The sequence below is a fragment of the Lepisosteus oculatus genome, chromosome 20 (genome assembly GCF_040954835.1).
Source record: "Lepisosteus oculatus isolate fLepOcu1 chromosome 20, fLepOcu1.hap2, whole genome shotgun sequence".
Classification (NCBI taxonomy): domain Eukaryota; kingdom Metazoa; phylum Chordata; class Actinopteri; order Semionotiformes; family Lepisosteidae; genus Lepisosteus; species Lepisosteus oculatus.
Genome location: NC_090715.1, coordinates 4,968,294 through 4,993,458, shown reverse-complemented (window position 1 = coordinate 4,993,458; position 25,165 = coordinate 4,968,294). Strand labels below are relative to the sequence as shown.

Below are 25,165 nucleotides of genomic sequence, written 5' to 3'. Positions count from 1 at the left end.
GAAGAAAATGAAGTCAGACAATGACAAATTCTATTGCATTTCCAAACTGGGAGAAACTCACTAATGTAAACTGATGTTTTTCAATTAAACTAAATAAACTCTAAAGAGCTATAATTACTTTAAGTGGTCCATTTGAGAAACTTTGACAAGGAGGGCTAGAATTGTTCCAAAACGTAAGCAGTCTTCAACTGATGGACTAATACAAGGTTACTTAAGCAAAGGCACTGGAACAGCCTGATGCTTTTTTACAGTGATAGCCATACCTCTCTAAATAAAGACCAAGGTGCATTTTGGGGTAGATCGTTTTACCTGCAATTGTATGATAAAAGTAAATCTAACATAGGGCCATTTGCGTTAAAGGAGGAAATACAGGGTTTTCAGACTTATAAGCATGTTTCACGACAGCTGAAAATATAAAAAAAATTAAGGCCCCACATAAGGTGATTTTCCCATAATTGTTTTCACTACAAAACAACACACACCAGCATCAAGAGATGAGAGATGCTGAGAGTGATTTTCCTGCTTCCACTTTTTTAAACACATGCTGCTGCTGTTCTTGGCATACACAGGACTGGAAACATCTTCTTAATTACTTATATCATGCCACATATTGGGATCACAATATGATTATGACTTAGATCATGGGTGAAGAGACCTTACCTCTTGAAAGGCTTTAAGATATGTAAATGGAGGCAGCATACAAAAAAAGTTAAAAAATCAGAAGCTTCTGAATTATGCAAATCGATCTAGCTGAACTCTAAAACTCTAAAATAAAGGTATGAACAAACCCAAATTGATTTTGCTGTGCCTCCCACATAATTATATGGCCGGATGCCTCTGAAGATTATGGTGATGTAGTGATTGACCATCTCCTGTTCAATAACCATCAATACCCAGCTTGGGAGCTTATCTAGGGAAAGTGCAATTTGATTGATCTCAAGCTGTTTACAGAAGCAGCCTACACACGCGTGATTTCCAAACTCATTTCTTCAGATCAAGAGTGCTTAAATTCAAATCAAGCAGTGGTCTGCTGCATTTCATGGGGGAAAAAAAATGAAATGGAACTGCTGGGCACTAAAAAGACTGTGAAATAGTGCAGCAGCACATGGCCTCACAAAATCATGTCATAATCAACCTCCCTTGCCTCTCATTTTTCCTATTCTACTTGTTACCCACATTGGAAATGTATGAAATCCAGTGCAGTCCAGGAGCTAGAGCAGCAATCTAGGGTGCTCACAGACTGTGAGTCTTGTTAGGAGGAGATGGATTATGTAATGAGACTCCCCACAGCAGAGTTTGAACTCCCAGCCTTGCATGACAGAGGTGAGAACACTGGTGCTGCTACAGGAGTGGGAGAAAGCATTAATCACTACAACATTCTCATACCTGAAAAACAGCAGCAGAGATTTGATTTTCACGCCTTCAGAAGGAAAGATGGCCAGCTTTTCGCTGCTCTATTTAGATGAGGTGCACACACCTGAAGGGCTTTAACAAACAGGGTTTTCACTGGGTAATGATTCAGCTCGGCGAGCTAAAAGAGCTACATTTGCCTTATTTAGAAATAAATCGTCCTCTCTATACCATTAAACAGAGGAATTTCTTCTTCCTACTCATGAGGTTTTTTTTTCCACACTCTGTTTACAAAAGGCCACAGCAGAAACACAGCCAACCAGTCCATTACGACCATACTGAAAGGTAAGGGAGAGAGTCAACAAGTATCTTAGTTTGTATTCCACTGCAAGATTTTGGCCCAGCTGCTTTGGTAACTAAAACACCGGTAATTCATTTCCGTGCAAATTTCCTCAAAGGTTTGGTCTAGAATTTCTAGTAAACAACATCCATATAAAGATTTTCATCAAGGAGACACAAGACACACAAGATAAATCAAGAGAATCAGACTGGAAGGCAACAGAAAGTATGCACTCAGAAATGCAGCATTGAAAACCACTATTGCATGTTTTTCTCTGTGCTGTAGTCCTGAGATTGATGAGAGACAAGTGCCGCCTAGATAACTATTATCTCACCCACACCCACTCAGAGGTCAGGTGCATGGGGATCTTTTATGAACCAGCCTATTGCCTTATAAGCTAAACTCCATGTAGAGTAACGTTAAAGACTGGGTACAAGAGCCCTGTGCTGACCAGACATGACAGCTAGGTGCTCTCAGAAGGTAACATAGCCTGCTGAGGGCAGGTGAAGCCGAGACAATGGAATCAAATAATCTTATGGTACATTAATCTGGGAGAAAGGACAGACATTTATTTTCTGTGTGAAAGGGAAACAAGAGACTGATTGTCAGTTTCAGGTCAATTTCATGAACCACTTCACTCTAATTCCCAAAGAGTAGTTACTGTGTGCCAAAACAAAACTCTGCGCATTGATGAAACAAAACGATGCATTGAAAATGACGCTAGAGAAGGTAGTCATTTCAGCTTGATGAGTTCAGGGGGAAAGAAATGTCGAACAGCCTCGACTTCTGAAAAACAGGACTGGGGATTAACCATTCTGAATGGGTTTGGCTTTGTTTCCATCAAACTAGGAAATGTGTTTGGGTCACATTAATATGTTGATCTTGCAATACCCAATCAGTAGCAAGTTCAAGTTTTAGTCCTACTGCTGCCTATTTCCGCAATGCAAGCTTTTCCACTAAACCTACATGTGGAGGGCTGGTTATTTTATCACTTCCTTGTGAAGAGTGTGTTACATCTGTGTGGTTGTAACTCCTTTATCATTGCATGCACCTGACAGAAATGTACTTATAGCTGCAAGTTCAGCCACACAATATCAACTTGTCAGGGAAAGGTGTTGCTCTCTACAGGTTCCTAAGCTAAAGGCCTACAAGGTGTTAATGGAACAAAGATCAAATGAAGTGAACTATTTGTATAGATGCCCTTGAAAAGAGAGAGGTAAATTAAGATTTTTGAACTCTGAAGGTTAATTATGCATTATAGGCAGGCTGTAATAAACTGCTGGATTTAGCAGACTTCTAGTTTTTCATCTTGATGCAATTAATGGAGACAGATTAACAACCAGCGTCTGCGTCAGCCTGAAATCCCAAAAGACCCCCCCTCCCCTTCCCTCTCCCCCACCCTCAATTTGTGCACAAAAACAAATCCTCTCACCCAATTAATACTCAGACTTGACTAATAACCCACCAGGGAGGTGAATAGGAGGGGCAGCGCTGATGCCAAACCAACGCTCCAGTGAAATAAGGCTCACAGAGCAGTTCTCTCACCCAGTGAGAACCAGTCGGTGTGTGAAATCAACCAGGCTGATAGTTTGAGGCAGAGCTACAGTACTAAGGATAAAGCTGTGTTTAAATATTGCAACATCTTCTGGGCTCTTAGGAGATATGTAAGGAGATATATTGGGATGTTGAAGGATATTTATTGATGAATATCCTCGTCTCCTACTTGAGCGCAGCAAAACTGAGGAGAAAAATAAGTGCACTTATTTTTTAGGTAAAAATGTAGGAAATATAGCAAAATAATAACACCCCATTACGTAAACATAAAAAACAACTGTCCATTATCTTCAAATGTTGAATACATTTTAAAACAATATTTGCAGCAATTGTATTATGTCCTTTCTTACTGTTAGTATATACTGGAGACTATATACTGTTTTTTTCCAATTTCAATCAATTTCTGTTTGTACGTAGCGCCTTTCAGCACAAGAGTATTCTCAAGGCACACATCCATTGAAAAAAAAAATGTCCATATTTTTGTCCCCCACCAGAAACCAAATCTTAGATTTAGTAAGAATGAAAGATCTCTGCACCATTTGCATGGATATCTGATGCTATACGGTACGTTTTCAAAGTGGGATGGTAAGATGAGCAGCAGCAGATAAACGCTTCTTGAAAAGGTTTACATAAACAACAAAAATAAGCAAATTTGTCTCTTTTGTTGAATGACATGTCCTTCCTTTTTGTTTCCATAGTGAAACCCAAAGCAGAGGTCTTTGGAAGGCTCTCCAAAACACAGGGTACACAGCAGAGGAAGAATACACTTTATGTTGTCAATGCATCTGAAAGCTAGAAATGACCGATTTCTGTCATTAGCAGATTTGCTCACGCATTCGGTTAAGGATATCCATGTTCGTCTGAAAGCGAATGTACAAGGGAATCACCTGGTGCTTTCTTCTGACCCTGATAAACCTGTCAGTTGCGTTGGCCTTGAGTGACTCCGGGAGCAGCCTCGACTTTACAAGCCTTCTGAGAGGGAGAGAGAGCGAGAGGGAAGAGAGAGAGACAGATCTAGAGAAAGGCTGCTTCACTGCTTCTATCGAGGTTCAGCTGGCATCCTGCAACTCTGCCATTACCACCAGCAGATCAAACCCCCTGAGCAAGCGTGGGCATGTTTTTGTGGGTGTATGGATGCCAAACATCTCCCACACTCAGCAAGTGAAGGAGAGCTGGAGTAGAGAACATTAAAGCTTCAGTTTCCTATTGTCAAACCCAATTTTACACCGAATTAAGCTCTTTTGTTGCTGAAGGAGCACCAGAAAGGGTCTTATTATGCCACCCTCTGCAATCATGAGTGCCAAACGCACTCTCCAGCATATCCGTAACACCCATCCTTGTTCTGCCACTCTCCAACTGTATCTTTGGCCAAGCTGATTAGATGAAATCCTGCACATAATCCATGTTTCAGTCTTCATTATGCTGCACATCTGGCCACTGAGGCTGGTATATTCACCAGATATAATTGCTTGTCCTCCAAAAAAATAAGCACAGGACAGGAAAGGACAAAAGCTCGCAACACCCCCCTCCACCCGCCTCCCCATCCAGTTAGCACGGTACTATAGTGTTTAATTGGCATTTATTCCCTATAGACCCACATCGAATCAATCTGCAGGGTTTGCATTAAGTATTAATTGTTTAAACAAAAGATTTGTTCTTTAATTAACAGAGCGCCTTGGCTTTTCCAGTTTAAGCAAACCCTAACAGAACGCTTAACAACTGAGCTACAGATTAACTGATTTCACAGCTATTCAGAGGCACAGCATCTTCCCAAGGACAGGCATTCAGAATGCGATCGGGCGTTCTGAGGGGTACAGCATGTAGACTGTGAAACAGCTCCCACATGCATGATCATTTCACCCCGGTTCACCTGAAACTTCGCTTCTCCCAAAAGGTTTTTTTAAAAAAGGAAATTACTATTGGTGCGAGAGTCAGTGATGAACTTAATAGCTACATATTGTATCATAAACTATATGTGAAAGAACACTGTCGAAACACACACTGAACTTCACAGGGACCAGAATGAATTTCACAGTGCAGTTGAAAGTTTATTTTGAAAATTAATGCATTATCGTTACAAGTTACATGTAAGGGATTTGTTTTTATTAAATTGATAAGAAGCAGGGGAAAATACTTTTAGATATGACCTATTACTTCAGTTTTTACAGTAGTATTACTTTGGTAACTGCACAGATCGCTGCAATTGATTGCTTTAAAAAATAACTTGCTGTACATTTAAAAACCACACAAGTAACTTCCAACTCTAATGCATTACATTTTTCAAATTAACCTCTTCTAAAGGGTCACAGATCTAACAAACAGTATAGACAACAGTTCTAACAGAAACTCAGAGCACAAAATAGGACAGCAAATTGGACAGGATGCCAATCCCTCACAGAGCACACATACTCAGAGACAACAACCGAAGTAAAAACATGCCACACAGAAGGCACCCTGGCTGAAAGTGAACCAGTGATCTATGAGCTGTGAGACTGGAGCACTAGAAAGCCTGTATCCAAGCCACACGACTTAGAGGCACTACTGTTGGTACACATGCTTCTGGTACCTCAATGAGGGCAAAGGCAGACCTGGCTAATGCATCAGTTCAACCAGCCTCAAGGGTTTGCAAGCAGTAAGAAAAACTAATAAGAAAGCAAAGCAAATAAGGAAGCAAAATTCAGGCCACCCTCAGCTACAGAACTAATCCCCACATCAAATGCAGAGCTGAATCAACTGTTGAGTAGGCTGAGTGATGGAGTGTCTCCACAGTCATTTATGAACATGCAAGCTTTGCAACATAATCACCTCTGTGTGTGAAGTGATCCACTGTTAGGGGTATTCACCGATTTTCTGGTAGGGCGGTATTTGAAATGGTAGCAGTCAGAGGTGCTGTCTTCAGCGTGTATCCTGACACGCGTACAGTCCCAACACCATGACAGACTGCTTAAAGTCAACATTGACTACAAGCCTCTCCCACCCCATGCAAATAATGCAAGAACTGGAGGTCTTTATCTCTTGTAAAAGGGGAAGGAATCCTGTTTAGCAACTGCAGGGGCACGCACAGCAAAATAATCTATGACCCTGTTCCAGTTATCAAAACAAACAGACGGGTCATTACTGTCAATCCACAAGCACACACAAAGGATGGGAGTCTCACCAGGAATAACAGATGTGCAAGTGTGCGTTTTATCAGAGGGAATCAGCTAAAACAGTTAAAAATATTTTCCACTGCTCACTTTCATTACAACATAAAACAAAATGCAAAACATTTTTAATATAGAATGGGTGGCTTTTGCATTTGCAACCCACTTAGGTTTTATATTTACTTTTAGCAGCTTTTATACAAGCACATCTATTTGTAGGAATATTTAATTAGCATCAACATGAACTTGCAGTGCACAAAATGGATTATAGCCGCATGTTAACAATGTTCTTCTTTAATTTAAACACTTGAAGCAAGTCTAGTAAGAACGACAAATAGATAAGAAACATTTTCCCAACAGACAGGCTGTCTTTAAAGATTTCTCAATGAAATGAAAATACCCTACAAATGCCTGAGCTAGTTCTCATTCTACAGCAGGATAAAGAGAGTGAAAAAAAACATGTTTTTGAAAAGAACATTTAAGCCTTCCATTTGCAGAGAAGTGTCTATTGGTAATCAATGATCCAGGACAAGCAGTCTGATTTTCAAAGCTTTTGCACTTTATTAGGCAATGGTGTCTACAATAAATATGAAGATACTTATACTACAGAATAAAACACATGCATGACTTATATAATTTAAGCTTATACATAGCTTATACTCATAAGTCAAAGACATGCCTTTCAATAACTGAGTTGTACAAACAACCATGCATGTTCTTCTGATGTTCTGTAGGTGCAGCAGGATGCCCTTAAGTACTGAGGTGAAACCTACTTCAGACTGGAAGGAAAATAAATGCCTACAGATCCTGCTGTAAGAATCCTGCTTTTTACAAGACTAGCAAGACTATTTTTAACAGAGAATTGGGAGAAATACACACATTGCAAAAGGGTTTGCTTGGCTATCATACTCTGTTTTACACCAGTGTGCTTTATGCATAATTTTGATTTAATGGCTGAGAGACAATATGATCCACATATACTGGACAATGTACTCCAGAGCATTTCGCTTTTCAAAATGATGAATCCTTATTCTTTATCGGGGCTGGGGATTTTAAAACTGCTTAAAAGAACCAGATGGAAGTGCAGGATTTTGTATGTGGCAAATATTATCGGATAAAGATTACAGTATATAACACTGTCAAAAAGGAATGACTAATAACAATTGTTGTGCATTTCTACTGTGCATGTTATGGATCTCAAGGCACTTTTTCACTTTCAAAAGATAGGAAGAGGCCCAGTTCATCCACTGTCATGCAGCACCTCTCGATAACAGATAACCCCGTTGAAAAGGGGAAAACTCCAGGGAGGTCAGAACGTATAAGACCAGAGTGGAATTAGGCCAGGACATCGCGACTCTTAAAAACAGCAGCAGGGGATTTTTAATGGCCTAGGTCTCATCTGACAGCCTAAAACACAAAAAAACTAAAATCCTTTTAGAAATTCAATTACATAGATAAAAAAAATAGATGTAAATTGGGGTGGGTCAGGATCTAAAGGTTCAATGCTAAATCTTTAACGCGTCAATACTTAATGCAGCGCAGCCAAGTTAATGAAAGCGTTCAATCTAAGTTGTCCCTTCAGGCTGGTCCCAGTGCAGCCCCTCAGCTCTCCTCCTCAGAGTCGTGCCTACATTGCTCATGATGTGTTAATAGCCTCCTGGGATTGGCTTGCCTGACCCTCAGCATTAACCTTTAGGCTTAGTGCAGACAGCCGCCTCTAGCAAAAAAAAGAGCTGTAAACTGGATTAGTAGCACCTCTTTTGTTGGACGATCTTATCAGATGGGGGTTAACCCTTTCACTATCCAGCCCTGACCGAGAGTCAGAGTCCTTTTTTTTAAGGTTTCTAAACCTGCCTTTTGATTTTACCACACCTGCCCCAAATTTCTGTCACTTCAGATAAATACGTAAATCTTGTAAAAAAAAGGTACAGACAAGGAGATGCCATTCCTCCATCCAGCTCGATTGATATAAGGATCTCATCTGGCCACTGCTCCACATAAATCAGGGATTATACATGTGTATATGGCTTGTTCCACCCTCCCAGAATCCTTAGTATGAAAGGGCACCTCCTGTTCTCAGCTCGGCATGTAGTGTCCTGTCGTTTTTATCTCTGTGTTTCATGGTTCACTGTTGAACTGTTGGTTCTGGTTATAAAGAAATGTAAACTGTGAGGTACAGGCCAACTGTTTAATTTGGTCATTTTTTAATTTCCATTGCAGCTTCTACAGCTTATACTATCCATCCAATTATAGGATCATATACAAATCTAACAAGCTTACGAGCTAAATCATAATCTTGATCACTGGTAAAAGTTAGGTAGAGCAGAGGTCCAAATACAGATCCCTGTGGTACTCCACTACTTACATCCTCCCAATATGAGCATTCACCCCTTAACTGGACTTCTTCTTATTCATTAACCAGTTCCTAAATCACAGATAGACATTCAAGTTAAGGCATACCTCCTAAAATTTAAGAATTAATCTTTAATCAAAATGGGAAGATGGCCCTGCTCCTGCGGAAAATAAGCTTTGCTGTGATCAAAGTACAAGTACTGCCACTTTACTGACAGGCTAATAGGTTGCTAACAGAGTAAATGGGCACAATTATTATGATCTTAAAAAAGCAGGAAACAGAATAGCTTGGAGAAGAGATGAAGACCTTCACAGTGAAGCACCTGAAGAACAGAGATTTAGACCTTCACAGTGAAGCAGCTGAAGAACAGAGATTTAGACCTTCACAGTGAAGCACCTGAAGAACAGAGATTTAGACCTTCATGGTGAAGCACCTGAAGAACAGAGATGAAGACCTTCACAGTGAAGCACCTGAAGAACAGAGATGAAGACCTTCACAGTGAAGCATCCTCACCCCCCAGGACTTCACCCCCAAACAATGCCACCTCTCCTCGTCCACATCAGCCTCTCCCTGGAAAATACCTGTTGTATTCTTCCTGCACTGCGTGTCCCACACCTCTGAATATCGCAAACCCCACAACAGCCTTTCATATGACACAAGAACACAAATACACATCCTACAATATTGACTAAAGAGTCTGACATTCTACTATGAAAAAATATAATCATTTATTCATCACATGCCTAAAGGCAAAGGAAAGAAATGCAATTTCCACATAAATACAGTGAAGCAATTGTTTGCTCTTTTGGTTTGCTTTTTTAAAATTCAATACACTTTAACCTTCCCTTTGCATTGGAATGTTACAGGCGGTTTTATAAATATTTCCTCTTGTTCTTTTTTGTAATTCCTCCATTAAAATAAAAAAGGTCTAACAAACCAGTGGGCTGGCCCTAGGTTCTGTGTTCTCCACAATGCCTTTTTAAGCAAACTAAAAAACAATCTTGAGTCATTTAAATTCAGAGAATTAAAATCATAGCAGAGTCAAGGGACCTGAATTCTTAAACCTATTCATGAAAAATAAACTAGAGCCAAAGCACTATTTCAAAAGATCAAGAGATGACTAAAGCTTTCACTGAGGCTGTCCTAAGGTTCATTTTGTGCACATAACAGGAAGCAATCAGCAGCAAGGAACTTTATTAGAACTGAAATTAATAAAATGTGAATATGCTAGGTTTCACAATGCATAAAATATGTTAAGGATCATTGTGGTTAGAATATCAGAGTGACAGCCCTTTTTCAACATAAAGTCCAGACAAGGTCTCTAAGAACTCTTCATGACCTCAGTCTCTTCTCTCTTTACAAGATGTTTTCTTGCAGATGCTTCGTTATTGTCTGCATTGAACAAGCAATTCACATGGACCTAGACATTCATGAAAGGCTTACCTTTCTGTTAGAGAATCAAACTGTAATGAAAATGCCTGTTTTGGAGGCTAGATTCAGGCATTAGCTGAATTCCCCTACCTCAGCTGCCAAAGGGGAAAAAAAATGAAACTGAATATTCTGAGGCAGAATATGTTTCTTTAAAACCCCACACTCAAGAGAGTACGTGACAATGGAAAGGTACACGGAGTCTTGGCAACAGAAGTAATCTCACATGAAGATAAGCAACAGAACCCAGGAAACATAACCAGGTCAGATCAAGATCTGTGTCAAGATGATAATCAGAAAGCACATGCTCCAAAACATTTAAATTCTCAGCTTGTTCAAAGTCTTTCTTCACAGCAAGTTGCTGAGTTATTATAAGGCATCTGCCTTATAATTTGTGCACACAGTACATGTCCATGATGACATCATGTGTTCTACAGGTTTGTGAGACACTTCAATAATAAAAAAAGACTTGGACATAAAATTCATAGGCAGCTCATAACACCAATCAGGATATTTTCTCCTCTGGGCTTGATCTGAAACCCAAAACAGGCTATCAGAAACTGAAAGCCATTTACAGTCATTACAAAGAAACTCCTGCTCAACGAGAATTAGCCAGAGATTCTCTCCAAGGTCCGGTTTTTCAACTCCGAATTGGAGCCTAATCCTTCGTTTTGTACATCCTGAATAGCAGCTATCAGGAAAAGAGTGGGAAGAGTGCTTCGGCACTTTAAATCTGGGTCCATAACATGCTTATTTGTGCAACACTGCAAATCTGAGAGCCAGGATGCTGGATGCCAATTTATCAGCAGTTTTTATGAGCAACCACATTCTAATTCAGTCCGGAGTCAAGAGTTGAACTAAATGAAAGAAAATTTTGTCTTCTGCAATTTAGTGGGCGACATTAAGGCAGAACAACAATGAAAATGTTTTTCCCAAGAAATAAAGCACAAATAGCTTTGGCTATTTCATTGAAGGGGAGAAAACCAGTTAATGACTTTAAGTAAACACAGCTCTTTTTATTTACACAAGCTTTTATGTTTGTGCTATGGGGGAGGACAGAACTTTTTAGATATCCATTACAAGCATGCACAATAGGATTGTACATACACAGCATTATTTACCACATTACAAAGTAGGACAAGACTGCAATGATGCTCATGAATGAAGTTTAGCAGATGCTCAAAATCAAGAGAAATCCTCAGCCACAGCTGATCATCAACTCTGACTGCACTGGTGGTTTAAATGCTACCTGTTCTATGAGACAAAACAATATGGACTTGCTACAGAGAAAACTCAAAATAACATTGTAAAGTTAGTGAAATAACCCTTCTATTTAGACAGCCCCAGAGAGAGAAGATTGACACAATATTTTATCTGGAAACCCTCTCAATCACTTTATTGTTGCTTCACAGTAGCTGTTTTGGTATTAAAAGAAAAACAGTTTGGATGTCATTTTGGTCTCTGCATGTACAGTAGGTAAAAAGGAGAAGCTCTCTGAAACAACAGAATCTTTTCCCCTCTTCTAAGGGCTTTTAGTCATGGTGAATCCAAAACATTTCTAGCAAAACTGGCAAAATAAAATGCTGAAAAACGAGCAGCACTTGAAATAAGATCTGCCTGAATTTTTGTTAAACCTCTGGGTAAATAAGAAGTGCTATACTTCATTTATCTCTGCCTTCAGCAGAATTAAGATCCAAATGCAATTCTCTGCTACTATATGTCATTTCATGTCTGATTTATATTTTCTAATTATTCAATACTTACTTTTGGTGCGGTCCACATCACTCAAAATGAATAGCTGCAATTCTTCTCATTTAGTCTAACACCAAGCATTTTTAGCATTTCAGAGATATTCCTGGTGCTGTAGTTCACATTTCCTTTTTTTCATGGCCTGCGCACTTTCAGCTGTCGGAGGCCACCTCCCTTCTGGAGTTTTTTTATCTTTACCTTCAAAGCTAAAGTCAAAATTGTTGTTATAAATAAAATTTAAAAAGTGAGCAATTCAAGAAGCTGTAGTATATTGTGATGCCCCTTTTAAAAAATCAATAATAGTTTAGGGAGTTATCACATATTGTAGAGAAAAAATGTGACAAAACAGAGTTTTATGACGCATTTTCATATAGCCTTGGTAAGCCTGAGAGCATGAAGGAGGAAATATATGGCAGATTCCTTTCGAAGAGGGCAGAGGAGGGCTACAGGGGATTCATTAATGTCAGACACTTCGTGCTTGCGAGCAACAGTTCTGAATTTCACTTCACTGCAGATATGACATTATCCTTCAAATGCTAATACTTGAACAAGGGCTTGTTTTCCACAAATCAATACAAGTGAGCAACAGGAGAAATTATTGCCAGACATGGAAAAAATAATCTAGCACGCAACATATACAACCCAAAGTCTTGTAAGAAACTCTCTGGAGACTGCAGGGGTGTTGGGAAAGTTTTGAATATTTGGGAAGATGAGAAATAAAAAGGTTCATCTTTCTGTATAAACAAATGAAATTATTCCTGGAGAAGTATGTAGCTCAAAATATTTGCCTTCATACTTGATGGGCTGCCTACATCTTACACAGTCCTGGAATAGCCTTCTAAATAAATTCCCCCAGGAATCTCTTTCTAACAACCTACAGCAAAAGGTAGGTACAGTAACATGTTTGGGAAAAAAAATATTAAGATGTTAAGAAGATCAAGAGCATGCTGTAGTAACGAAAAATTCTCAAGGGGTATCAGTTAGGTTCCATAGCAAAATACTTTTTCAGTTGCTTCTGTAAGACATGACTGTTTAGCAGTTCCTTCACCGTGTTGGCATCACACAGCACTAATGACAGGTCCAGTGCGCACCACTGCTTGGTTATATCAGTGTGTCACTCTCCCACCACTCAATCTCAGCCAATATACTTGGGACTCCGGCTGGCCTAAAGGGCTGTTTGAGATCACCAAGTCAAACTAGACAGCTCTACATAAACAGCCAACGGCCAAAAAAAAAAACCCAACAAATTTCTGAAATACCTGAGCAAACTCTCCCCCTTGAATGTAAGAAACTCAACCGAAACCAAGCAAAAAAAAATGTTGCAAACACAGGAAATGCCAGAAACAATTAAACAGTGACTGACATCTGGTTCCTCACAGGCAAACTTTGTGTAAAATATTAAAACTGCAATATGATACTGTAACATTCCAACCTATACTTGTGTTTACAGCCTGTAGGAGGTTCTCTGCTCTCAAAAACTCAGCTCTGTAGGTGTAATAATGCCCAAGGTCTCAATCACACAATTGTTTATCTTGTCAAAGCTTATTTTCACAAACGTTATCCAAATACCTGCTCGACAGAAAAACAAAACAGCAAAGGAGCCATTCTTTGGAAAATCCTCTTAAATGCACTTCAGTTTCAGAAAAAAAGCATGGCATTGCAAGACAGAGGATGAAGAGGAACATATTATTTACAAACAAGGGGAGGTATTCTGGCCCATCAACCCTGTTTTGCTGTTTGTAGTTAATTGATCTCCAAGGGTCTCATCTTGCTGTTCCTTGAAAGAAACCAAGTTTTCAGCTTCAACAGCATGGCTGAGTAGCTTGTTCCATGCTCCCACAACCCTTTGGGTAAAGAACTGTCTCCAGTTCTCAGTTTTAAAAGCGTTTGTACACAGTTTCCACTTGTGCCCACTGGTTCATGTTGCAGAAATGTGGCAAAGATGTAGCAAAGGGTTTGTATATATCAGACTGTCTCATACCCCTCTGCCCGGACGACAAATTGACAGTCAGCAACTTTCAACAACGACCTTCCACTTTAAACATCAAACCAAATTGTAACATTTAGACGCTGATAATATTTAAAAATCAAATAACTGACTATACCATACGGTAGCTGTAATTTCAGAGCAGTAGCTGCCCAGAACCAGATGACCAGATGTCTTGGGGTTTCGCAGAAGTCATCAAAAATAACAAAGAAACCAACACGCAATTCAAAACAAATGTCCATTTACAAAGTGCACTAGGGCAAGAAAAATATCTGAAAAGCAGACAATACCGACAACACAAAAATAGCCAAACCGTGGTTTTACAGGGAACGCACCACTAGCAACTAAAAAAGAAACCAGGCTTAAGACAAAGCAAGAAGTGGAACAGCACAAGCTTCCAATTAAAACTAGATCTAAACAAAGACTGAGCTCCTTCTAAATAAAGACCCTCAGCTCCCTCCTGGCTCCTCCTGATGGACAGGTAAGAATCTGTGTGAACCAGAGAGTCAAGGGCTGTAACCTCACACAAAATAGCACAACAGAGGCAAGACAAGAAACACACACAGTGGACCGAAACAAAAACAAGAAAAAATGAACGCAAATATATAAGAACAAAAGACAACAACTCTTAGAATAGCAACACTAATAATAACAATGAGTATGTATATGCCAAATAAAATGTCCTTTTCTATGTGTTCTGGGATGATGAGCTCAGATGTCGAAGATAACAAATAGGTGAATGAACAATGAATACATGAACCTGAAAGACCTCAGGGGAGGTCATGTGACAAGGCCGTGTACGAGCCCTCAGGCACAGCCTTCAACTCATTTCAAGGCTTTTCCATTACAGAGAAGAAAAGTGAGTATTAATAGTCTTTACCTTATTTGGGAACCTCCAGAATGTCCCTACGGCTTTCAGGAGGTAACTGGGTACCAGTTTGGAAGACCATGACCTGTATCATTTATAAGATGAAAAGTATCACTCGGTTGCAGCTTTAAAAGGAAGCTGGACAGTGTCGGGCCCCCCTGGGCTCCAAAAGACTGAGCTGACACACTGGAATCTTCCAAACACCATTGTCCAACACACACAGCACCAACATTTCCACTCCCCAATAACAGGCGGATTTCTGAAAGGGGGAGACATCTCAGAAAGAAGAGGGGAATTCTTGCCCTGCTATCAATCAATAATCCTATTTCTTTATTCTGTGATTTGTACAAATGGTAAACAAAATTATTAAAATGAGAGGCCACTGAAACGATCACAAAACATTCAGACTACACTTAGTGGAGCGTAGGGGTTGAGTATGTTAAGTTGTTGTGTCACTATAAGCCTAGACTCTCACTTCACTGGTGATTTCTGACACAGCTACCAGTCACTTTCATCAAACTGTTTGAACTGTTATTCGGTTCCTCATTGCTCAGTGTATAAGCTACAATATGTTTGCTAGTAATAATAACAAGGATCTTGAAGAAGTGGTGAGCATTCTGGGCTGGGGGGTTAGAAATCCCAGGCAGGAAGCTGCCATTGTAGTCTCAAGCAAAGTACTGTACTTCACTTAGTCATTTCAGGAAAAGCCCTCCTGTACACAGGTTGTCACTGCCAATGCAAATTTGATCTCAATTGACTTACCTGGTAAAATAAAGGAATAAAATCCATACTGCTGAGGTATTCTATTGTATACTGCCTACTGCCTTACGCTTTTCAGGCTAACGCACTTAAGACCAGACCACAACAGCACTAAAAGGTCCGATGTTCTGCACACTTTAAGGCAAAATGTTCTTCACTTGAACTTGAATGACGTGTGAATAACGAACAGAAGCAAAACTGTCCTGCAAAGCAAGTGTGACCTTAAAATACTGCCGTGGAGAACAGCACGAGGAAAACTAAATTATCATTATACTAAAGTACAATGATAGAACATTAGGTGCTTGTTATTTGTGCTTTCTAACAAAGAATATCCAGGCACTGACTGAAGGCAGATGCCTTCAATTTGAGGTATAAACACATGAAGTAGCTACCATTATTGCTTGCTAGATAAGTCTGCCAGTGCAGTTTGGTTTAATAACTACCCGAAACTTACTGACACAGACAATCCATAAAGAATTTATAACCGTCTTCCACTGACATTTAAACTGAGTAGCCTTCAGGGATTAAAGGCTGTCAAATGATTTTAACGTTAAAGGAAGAGTCAATATCTGTGCTGTTTTTTATTGTTGCTTTATGTCATTTTCTTTTACAGTCTAGTAAAAAAAAAGAAACATTTTAAGTTCCACACTCACACCAAGGACACCACGATGTGGCAGGCCACCTTCAGCGAGACACAATCACGGTACACTGAAGGACAGCCTCCACATAGCTTTGAGCTTCTGGCACTCAGCCTGCTGAGAAGTTCACAAGTTCTTCCCAGAGCCTGTAAGGTTTATAACAAAAGAGGGAGGGATGACAACAGGCAAGTTCAATGAGACTCGGCTGTCAGTAATCCGCAATCACTCCTGATGTCATTTCCTCTCCTAAAACATGATAAGTACTGTTTGTGACCCCCTTATCTCCCTCATATACGTCTTTTGCCTCCCTTCTCCACCCCATCTCCACTTCCTAAGCTGCCCCTTGGTCACTCCTCCCTCTGCAGGGGTCCCAGCCTCCTCGTCCTGGGGCCCGGAGGACAGCTCTCAGCCAAGCAGGTTGAGCCAAATGACTAAAACATTGCATAAGCCTTTCAGTACACTCAATTTTTGGATATTGTTATTCCTAGTGAATGCTGCTTTTATCCAACGTGAATGAGATTTGCACCCATTTACACAGGTGGGTATTTTACGGGAACAATCCTGGTGAATCAATTTCCTCAGTGGTACAATAGCGGTGTCTCACCTGGATTCAAACCCAAATCCGTCCAGTTATGTGTGCAGGAAATTAACCACGGCTCCCCACTCTGAAACAAAAAATCTCTCTTCCACTACTCCACTAGAAAAATGCTTCCTATCTGCAGTATGCATTGACTTCCACGTCTATTGATATTTCACATGGATGTTTTTCCTCTTTTTCTTCTGTCATGCACCTACAGCAGTTACTCATTAAATGTTGGGAGCAAAACAGGACTCAGGCACCCAGATGAAAGAGAGTTCTCGAGCTACACAGGAAAAGAGCCCAAACCATTCTACTGTTAGGAATTCTGTCCTTGGGACAAGACTACATCCTTGAGTTCATTCCAGGATGTAGAAAAATGTTCGGCTCTCTGCTGTCTAAGAGACAGTTGCCTTGGAAAATTAAAAAAAAAGAACAAGACGTTACAGACTAATTGAAGGCTCCTCTTCAATCAAAAGAAATTATAGTACTTAAGTTGAAGCCTTCTTAAGGGTACTATGGTTACAGAAACATAAAAAAGCACTGAGAATGGAAAAAGCTATTTAGCAATTGAATCATACTGTAAAAGATAAATATAATGGGGTGGACAAAAAAAGACAGGACAACCTGCCAAATATATTAACCACACCTTAACAAATTGTCATTAAACAATTAAAACTCCTTTAAAAAGTCTGATATGCCTTGAACAATCCTTACCACCAATCGACAGGCGAGTCTGTCGTTTCACAGGCAAGAAATGCTGCACTGAAATCTAGGTGGTGATTAGAGGGTTTTCTCAGGGTGTGTGAGGTCAGGCTGGTTGGTTCCATGGCGTCAGGAAACAACTCCCATAATCCCTTGTACTGGTGATCTCTTCGTGCTCAGCTGTGTTATTCTGCCATGGAGAGCTGCAGGAGTGCTGAAGGGCTGGGGCGAATGCCCAGACTATGTCTCTGGCTCTATAATTTCAAACTGGGAGATGCTTAAAGCAGAGAGGGTGCGAAGGGGGACAATCCTAGGCCCGCGGGAAGTTTGTTGCACTTTCCCCAGCTTGATTTTGCTCAGTAGAGAATGGGTTTCCAGAAACACTCCTTCTTCTCTTCAGACCTGTCTGCCACTTCACTTTAAAATCACACCTGATGTCTCCTACAGTGGGTCTCCACCCTGGTCCTGGTCTTGGTTGAGCTCTAAATCTCCAGTGCTAATTGATGACTTAATGGAGCTGCTTGCTTGTTCAGACTTTTATTTACCTTGGCTATTCCCGAGTATGGAAAAAATACCTCACTTGCTTGCCTTTATTTGTCAACAGCCCTTACCAGCTGATCAATTAATGATAAACAGACACAAGTGGGAATGACAGTGCATCAGACACACCCCACGATAAGTGTTTTTCCTTCTGCAGAGGTTATTTTCCAGGCAACGCACCTACAGTAAATGAGGACAGTTCTGGAACTCAGAAATTGGTACAGGGGTGATACTAATTACAAATCCCCTTTGACCCCTTTGCAAATTCACAGATAGGTCCCACATTGTAAACCGAAATCAACTGATCTCTGATTAAGAACTTGGTAAAGATAAAAAGACAACCTTCTTCCAGGACAAGGGCTGGGAATCACTGATCGAATATACACCTACTTTATCTTGCTAGCTTCCTTCGTTCAGTACAGCCATTCTTTCAGTGAGGCATTTAAAGCAGGCTAGCAGTCAACTTAACAGCACCTCCATCAAACGAGACACTAAAAGACATTTGTAACATCCGTATAATTCAAAACACAGATATATCCTAACTATACAAGCTTTCCCTTGCACAGCACGACAATATACTCACTGTATCCTTCCTATTCTCCACCTTAAAACTCTCCAATTATCACAAAGGTATTGCAATTAATCACAGTAGCCCTCTTTGTTCAGCTCCCACAGTGCACGATTTATGTATCCACAGGCACCCAATGACAGAATATGATTTTCCAGGACAGATCTTGTTTAATTCTTATAACCTGACAGCAACAGGACATGGCGCATGTACAGTAATATTGTATATCAGTCATTGACAGCGAAACAAATGTATCGATCGGGTGTTGTAAAAGAGCTTTGAAACAAAGTACCAGTGGGAGCTGGGGATTCTTTTCTCTTTCACCAGCATAGCGGCCCATGATGGACTGCACCAGAGCACACCGGCAGAGGGAATGACTTTTTAAAAAATGGGTGTGCAGAGGAGAAAGAACAGATGTCCCTTTAGCAACGCTTGTTCATTTTTCCCTCCAAGCTGTTTAATGAATGGTCTGCTGAAGGTGCTGAACAAAATGCTTCCGTGTGCATCTGGGCTCACTAGGTTTTAAATACAGGTTGGGCATCGGGCAAAAGACGGCTGTGAGGGTCTGACTCTGTCTGATCCCTTACCTCGGCTTCTCAGTTAACACACATGCTCTTCAGTGACTGACTGTCAGGAGTTCAGGACCAAACTGCCAATACTAACACAGTGTTACGAGATCAAGTGCTCCGAATTCAGCTAGGCCGTCTGCCGAGCTTGAAAAGAGCAGCTCGGATCAGTGCTCCACACACTTTTTGGATGTTCTCCGTTCACCTTCGCCCAAAACAGTTGGGAAAAATCCCTACAACTCCGGTGCAACCAGGGAGAGGGTGGAGACACTGTACACAAGAACCATGATGCTACATAGTTGGCATTCTCAATTTTTAATGAAAGCAACCATCACCTCCTTTATAGTGAGAATGACACACCGCTCCTGATAAATGTTGAAAGAGTGAAAAACTCTTGTTTAAATACACCGCAGGGGGTTCCTTTAGTGCACAATTTTCTTCTTTGCTTCCTCTTTTAACCTCCCCCAAGTACAGTTTACATGAAAGATAATAAAAATGGAAATGCCTCTCTCTAGAAAATAATAGCAGAACATCCACTGGGCGAACCGTGCATTCAAATTTGTAGAATTCATTCATTTCAAAGAGGAGGGAGAATTGTTTTTCACTCACGGCTCTGTGTGTCAGTCTCAATATGCTTGTGCAATAACAGCAGATCTGCAGCCTTACTTTAGATATAAATTGTAAAGTCAGTGTTTGCTTATCAAACACTGTCACGCCAGGTTAGCTTTGTAAGGTGCAATGCTTCTTTTCAAAGAGCATCAAATAATCACAGTAATGATACTACTGAATCATTCATGAAGCACCAATAATCCCTATCTTGGGGATCCAGTTGTAGAGGGGAAAATCCATTTTTAAAAGTATGACACGTTCACAATACTTCTATATAACTAAAGGTATATGTGATATGTACAAATCATTCTAATCAGGAACAGGTCATTTAATAACTATTTTAGAAGACACTTCTAAGCCTGGTATTCTGAAAAATGTTACCGTTTGGGAAATGTATGGGCTAATTCTGCATGTTATTTTAATTTTTGTGTTTAAAAATGTACAATAGTCCATGTTTCTGATTCAAGGTAGCACAGCATGTTCAACTTTATATGGGGAAATAACCATGATCTCACAAACACCGGCTGGATTATTAAACAATATTGTTTTTTATCACGCAGATTTTGCCGCTGAGATTAATTATATCCCTAAATGAATGTCTACAACAAAGCAGATAAAGCAGAACACTTTCGTCAGTGAACGATTCTCGTTTGCAAAAACAAAAGATTTAGTTAGAATTAATTGTCTTGGAAGACACAATAGAAGCAATTATTAGCGGTACTTCATCTTGAAGGGAAAACGTATATATCTAATCTATTTTAAAACGGAATTTACGATTTCAGAGTTGAGCCCTCTTTGTTTTCTCTCATCCGCAGAACAGATCAATAGCCGTTTAGTATAGACGTTCTGGGCATTTGTATTTTGAATGTTGTGAAAATGTATCAGATGTCAATATTGCTGTTTTGGAATCTGCAGAATAGATCTGTCAGCGAGATTCTCCACGAAACGATTCGCGCAGCACTAAAGATCTCGCTTGAATTTATGATCCACATTTCTCATTCATATCATCTAAGACAAAGATAAGATCATGGGTTTGCTAGAAATAATTTTAAACTGTCAAGATTGTTTTCAGTTAAGCCCTAGCTGAATTCAGACTTCACTCTGACTACAAATAGTTTTTTTTTAAAAAAAAAAGATCTAACCCCACCCCAGCTGTAACATCCTTATAAAATATTCAGGACAGGTCTGGATTACCAAATCTTTGTTTACCACGTAAGATAAACAGCTGTAATACTAGATACCAGTCTCGTCAATAAGAAAGCAATTCTGTCTTCAAATTACGCTTACGCGCCCGTATAAATTAAAACGTGTTCATGAATGGAAGAAGGTCGATCGATCACCTGTAATTCTGCGTGCGGAACCTCTTTTTAGCAAAGTGGATGAAGTCACCAGAACGATGAATGGAAACAGCATCATACCTGCATGCAATTATTTGCCAGATGTATTTGAGAGAACATATTTGGCATTTTTAACTTGATGTAAGCTTTGGTCCTGAGTGACAAAGTTCAGGTTCCTGGGGGTACTACACACGTCAAAGGTTACAGGACAAAGCTATAACACCTACACACAAGCTGTTTAGATCAGCCGAGCAAAGTATAACGATAAAAGTCGTGAATGGGCGTTTAATGCTCAATAATACTGTTCAGCCTATATTATAAAGTAAACTTTCTAAATATACTCCTTTAATATTTGTATTATCTGCCCCCTGAGAAAATGCGTTCAAATATAGCCATAAGCATCAGAACCGTAAAGAAGCTATATAATACAACTCTAAATGTATCTGACAATAAAAGGTGTCTTTCACCGTTTGCTTCTCAATAAAGGACTGCTGGATCAAAAGACAAATCGGAACCAAATCTTCCTTAGAAACAGATATAGCAATAACGATCAGATGAAGTGTGTAAACCCCGTTAATTATCTTTGGTAGGCTGCAAAAATGACAAAGTGCGGAGGAAACGGAAAAGGTGATAAACGATTCACTGGCAATCGTTTTCTGCACACACAATTAGATGAATTCAAGGAGAAAATCACCACATCAAAGGCAGGTACTGTAGCTACTAATAGACCTCCAATACGTGCGCAAACGCATAGGAACGACACATCCTGCTATGTGGTTCCGAGTCCCCACCAAACTGGCAGCCTACCTGGGAGACGGGCAGTCGTCACAGGCGCGGCTTGATGCAGGCGACCCTGACAAGTTCCGTCGCTCCCCAGCCCAGCGGATGCGTCTGTGACCTTCAGGTGCAGTACGGCTGCCGGGGGAAAATGAAATGCAAGTTGTTCAATAATCCCATGAAGGCTAGGGTGCTGTGAGCATGTACGACTGTCTGTATTTGCAGAAGGCAGAGGCAGATCCTTGCCTGTAAGCCGACGGCAGGCTCCAGCCCAGCTTGATGGCTCGGAGCTGTATTCAGTGTAGCTTCTCGGAGCCAAGCTATAATTTAGCGAGACAAGTTTCAGCACAGTCCCATTCTACCGCACATCACAGTATGTGTGCGCACATGGGTTTTGCTCATTCTCCTCGAGTCCAGTCCAAAATCATTCGTACAACACGTTTAGATTGTGTTCTTGGTTTCGGGTAACTGTCCTTGGCTTTCGTCTTAAGAACCTAGGAAATAAGGAATTTTCTTCAAGAAAAATATCTGCTAAGAGCACCTAATTAAAGATATACGAGTATTCTCCACAACACGTTTCATAATCTTACAGCGTCATATTTACGAAAGAAAAGAAAACTCCTTGCACAGCAATAGTCCTTTATCCAATTTTAAACATGTTTATATATGACGTGAAACATTATGTTCCGTTACTTCATTCATAGTAACCCATATAATGCCAAGATATGTTTTATATTTTCATGATTGTTTCAATAATAATACAAGTCAAAATAAATGAAAGAGGTTCCTATCTTGAAGTGATCCTTACCTTACAATTATTATTCCCTTAAATCTACACGACATCAAACGAAGGGAGAAGGGGAGGGAGGTGTACCGTTTAATGCCACGGACTCACGGTTATTCTGATTACCTCGTAATCGAATGATTACGGTACTTGGAAGGCCAGTGATTGAACTCCTCCCTCGGAGTGTAATTATCTCCGGCAGGAAGGTTTGTGATAAAGACCTGCAGATATTCGCATAATCCCTTTAAACGCACCCTGTGAGGCTCCTGCTTCTTAAAAGACTGCTAACAGGCTAGTTGGTTCGTGTCAAATGGGCACAGTCCCAAAAGTGAACCATACAAAAGCCGAAAACCGGCTACTGGTTTTGCTGATAAGAAAGATTTTGGGACCATTTCATCTCTAAAATAGATTATAGGGAAGTAATGCACGCAATAAAGACATACGCAAGTTTACAACGCCGTGTATGATTAAAAACATAAATATATTTACTTTTTGAAGGCTGTCAGTCACCTGTCTGGAAAAAACACGAATTATAGGATGAATGATGAGGAGGAGGGATGCAGTTCAAATAGCACACTATTATGATGGATATTACTGTGTGCTGTCGGAGTTAACCTGTGAGAAAGCACAGTGACACCAGAGGTGGAGCTGATATGGTTAATTAGAAAATCACCTCTGCAACCTGGACCTACAGTTAAAATGGAAAGTAATTGTTTCTGGGTGGACCCAAGAGTTCACTGTAATCTTCTGAGAACCACGTGTTTGCCAAATTATTATTTTTAAAAAAATTCATATCTATATATGTGGACTTGCAAATTGAATCTGCATGCCTCAAGACCTCAGTTTCCCCCAATATAAAGGAGCATTAAAATGTTTTCTAGGCCGTCTCCGAGTCAGAAACGCAACTTCTGTGCTGTCGCGATATTCCAACGATCCTTGTTTAAAGGCCTTCAATCGCACACATTCAGTGTGTAGCGCCCATACAGACAATGCAAAAAGTAGGTTTTCTGTCACTGAAGCCAAACGCATGGAAATGCACTGCGTGCAGTCAGACATCACTACTGAAAAACAAAGCGTCTGCATTTTGCTTTACGCCGTATACAGAGCCATCAGGCAGACGGTATGAATGGAATGCTTTCTTAAAAAAACTAGACAACTTTCCAGAGACAACAAAAACATGCAACCATGGCAGAAGGCTTTATTAAAATACCCCAGGAATAGTACAGAAAGGACTTTCGTCTCGTATATCCCAGCCACTTAATTTTATTTCATGCTTCTGTTGACAATCAGTCCAACCACATTTATATTCTCCAAAACAAGCCCTCGGTCCTTTCCTTCACTCGAGAGAAGCAGAGCGGCGATGCCAGCCTCTCAGAATGCAAAAGGAAAAGCGGCTCCGTTTAAATGACAATGCGTGCACCCTCTCCCAAGAGCAGCCCTCTGGAGAGTCGGGACAGACCGCCGGAACACAGAGACGAGCCCTGCTCCAGTTCTGGCCTCCCGCTGGGGGCTGTCGCGGCTGAGAGAGGCGCGCCAGTTCCCCGAGGGGCGCTCGGCTGGAGCTCCGTGCGGATGGAGTTTTCGTGACACGGCAGAATTTTCAGCTAGCGTTCCCTCCCGGGAAGCCGAGCTCGGAGCCCCAGCCCGAGACGAAACGCGGCCTGTTTACGACGGAGTGAATTATAATGAGCGCACAATGTTCCAAGAGAGATGTTGCTGTAACAGCCTTCATAAAATCCTGGCCACACCAAACTTCTGAATCACTGAAGGATACTAAAATCTGCAACAACAACAACAACAAAAAACAATCTACACTAAATCTAAACCATTCTATCTAAATAGAATTAACTGTGATAAAGAATGATATATAAAAAGAGGTTGCATCTTATTTTATTCATTTTTCATGGATACTATTCCTAAAATTGGTATGGCTGCAATATTTCAAAGTAGTTATTTCTGTCTTCCATAGTTTACATGTTAAAAGATCGGATACTCCCGGCAGTTGAGAGAAGTGAATGTGGTGGTTACAACATCACTTGTCATTGTAGGGGAGGAGGGGGGCTTGTGTGATTGTGATGGACTGAATTCAGTTTGGAATTGGATATGAGTCATCGTATTGTTTCATCCATCCACTGAATATTTTTTGGAAAGTTTGTATGTCAAATATCCTCCCAAGTCATTAAGTCTAGAAATAGACAGGAACCCATCTCTAGTGCAGGCCTAGCCATATCTTTTATTAGTTCAATTAACTTTTGGATTTCCATTAATTTTACATTTCAGACAATATCTAGATTAGGGTTAGAGTTCATGTTCCTTTTTAGACTGCGGTCGACGTTTCGATTGCTGTGTTGTAATGCAATCAAGCCCCCAGAGATGCAGGTACAGAACAAGCTGATTTTCAGCCTCCAGAAACGGGACAGTGTGAGTCCACAGCCCAGCACCACACAGCCTGTTAAACACTGCCCTGCCCAATGGAAACAGAAAAGGGACAGATCGCCAAGTTCCAAACGGGCAGAATCTTCACGTGATTTCA

The 25,165-nt window shown here is 40.4% G+C and overlaps 1 protein-coding gene across 1 annotated transcript in view; it reads right to left on the bottom strand.

Annotated features, from left to right (window-relative positions):
* The window catches only part of dok4 (docking protein 4), a 48,187-nt gene extending 26,002 nt beyond the window's left edge, over window positions 1-22,185 (bottom strand). Inside the window, exons 1-2 of the mRNA XM_069181369.1 lie at window positions 22,095-22,185; window positions 21,879-21,986 (exon numbers count right to left, since the gene is read on the bottom strand). The gene's annotated coding sequence lies outside the window, so the exon portion shown is untranslated. The remainder of the gene's footprint in view (window positions 1-21,878; window positions 21,987-22,094) is intronic.
* Between the last annotated feature and the right edge of the window lie 2,980 nt (window positions 22,186-25,165).